General features: G+C 36.5%; 1 pseudogene; it reads right to left on the bottom strand.

The window, feature by feature from the left end:
- Positions 1–910: 910 nt before the first annotated feature.
- LOC142858115 (transmembrane protein 39A-like) lies at positions 911–1891 on the bottom strand (annotated as a pseudogene).
- Between the last annotated feature and the right edge of the window lie 526 nt (positions 1892–2417).

Here is a 2417-nt window from a genome sequence, read left to right on the forward strand (position 1 = left end):
ATGAAATATATGTTTGTGTATTTATTATTGTGTATATATACATATATATATGTATATATACATACATATATATATTAACTGTGCTCCTCTATGCCTGTTTTGTGTGTGTGTGTATGTTTGTATGTGGGTGTCTGTATGTGTCTGTGTTCACATGTTTATGATTATGTTGTAGTTAATTAAATAAACCATGCTATAGTTCAACAAAAGTATACTCTTTGAAGAAAATTAGTTAAAAAAAAACAAAGCAGGAATTTAAACAGCATGTATAGTGGGTATTTTATATACTTTTTGTGTTATTGTTTAGTAGGAAATATAAGTAAAACACACAATGCAATGCTACTTAGCACTAAATACAAATATTACAAATTAATAAAGGAAAGATTTATAATCCAAAATACTGACAGGTGTGTGCAGCAGTTGGAAATCTTCCACATATATCCAGTAGAAATTTATAAGAACACAGATTTTTTTTATCTTTGTTTCATTATTTTGCTATACATTTTTTCCAATCCCCTCTTCCTCCTCTTTCCCCTTCTACTCTCTCCCATGACCCTCACACTCCCAATTTACTCAGGAGATCTTGTATTTTTCTAATTCCTATACAGATCTATATATGTCTCTCTTAGTGCCCTCTTTATTATCTAGGTTATTCGGGCTTGTAGACTGTTGGCTGGTTTTTCTGTGCGTTATGTCTAAAAGTCACTTAAGTACATATTATATTTGTCTTTCTGGACTGAGTTACCTCACTCAATATTTTTTTTTATTATGGGTACATTTACCCTTGCCATTAACAACCTTCATAACATAATAGTATACAAAATATAAAATATCTTAAATATTTATAAAAATCGCAAAAATAGATTGTATGAAAATAATTTTATCTGAGTTCTCCCTCGTGTTGAGAGACATCTTAATTTGCCTTGAGTTCATAACCATTGAGAGGGTAGGAGTATACCCTGCCTAAGAATATTCAGTCCCAGAGGAATTGAATAGATCATAGTAATTTCAGAAAAGAATGAGCACCATGGAGAGTGTGTTGTTCCACTTTTCTGACTGCAGCAAGGAATACATTTGGTAGAAGATGACACTGCCCTCAATAAGGAGAAGCAGGTTCAACAGCATTAATGGGCAATGAAATAAGAAATAAGAGTGGGCATGGGATACAACTGAAGGCACTGCCATGTTGTAAGTTTCCATGGCTCTATATAAACATCTGCTGTGCCACCCCTTGAGGCCATATTGTGTTTTCTGTCCAAATGTGCTGTGAAGCATTGCTGTAGAACCCATGTTCCAACTTCTGCCACTTGCCCAGGTGAGCCGTTTATTTAAGTAGCAAATCACATTCATTTTTGATGATAGCAGTTGCATGGTGAGCATGACAAAAGAAATGTTCCACACCATAAAGAGGTGCTAACATGACCAGTGCATCTCCTAATACTGGGTACCCTTCCCAAAGCACAGCAGGAGAAATGCAACATAGTAGGCACTAAAGGAGTTGAAAGCAACTCCCATGATTCTGTAGTTGAAATCTGCTTTAAAGCATTCTACTTCATCGCAAAAGAGATTGGGAGATATGGGGCAGCTGTGGGTGGGGATGGGCGTGCCATTATTAAACTATTCTTTCACATACTCCAGCAATAAGGAGAGGGAATCTTTGGATTTGGCCGAACTGCCCACATTTGAAGTACCTAGCCTGGTGCTGAAACACGCAGTTTATGGGAAGACAGGCTCTATCTTGGTGGAAACAGCAGAGAAAAACATGAACACCAAACGGATAACCAAGGAAGAGGAAATTGAAGACCGAATGGCTTCAGAAAAGATTAACCAGAGTCCAGCAAAGAACCCATCCACACAGAGTAAGTAGCACCAAACAGGCTAGTATCAGAGCCATGGAGTGAATCATAGATGCTGTTTTATGAGGCAGTGTTTTTTGTATCTTTGGAGCCTGTCCTGGAACTAGATCTTGTAAACCAAGCTGCCCTCAAACTTAAGAGACCTTCCTGCCTCTGCTTCCTGAGTGCCACCACCACCAGGCTAAATCAATGTGTTTTATTAAAGAAAGAAATGTTAATAAACAAAATTATTAATAACAGTCTTCTAGATGTCCTTGCAAATCAGGAAGTATCAGTTGCCTTTTATGAGAGACAGACACCTGAATTACTGCCTGAGAAGGTTTGACTGCCATTCAAAGAACCTGGCAATTGCTAATGGAATGTTTGCCATTTTCCTAAGTGTTTAAATCTTTCAGAAGCAATTGCTTTGTGGCAGGGTCTATACTAAACATATTATGTTTACTTCCTAAGTTTTTATATCAAGTCTGTAATACGTGTTTTTTATCTATTAAATTTTTTATCAAGTCTGTATTATTCTTTATCGACTAGTACCTAGGTGCTACTTACTGTAACTTCTCGATGAAT

Source organism: Microtus pennsylvanicus, chromosome 10 (genome assembly GCF_037038515.1).
Source record: "Microtus pennsylvanicus isolate mMicPen1 chromosome 10, mMicPen1.hap1, whole genome shotgun sequence".
Taxonomy (NCBI): domain Eukaryota; kingdom Metazoa; phylum Chordata; class Mammalia; order Rodentia; family Cricetidae; genus Microtus; species Microtus pennsylvanicus.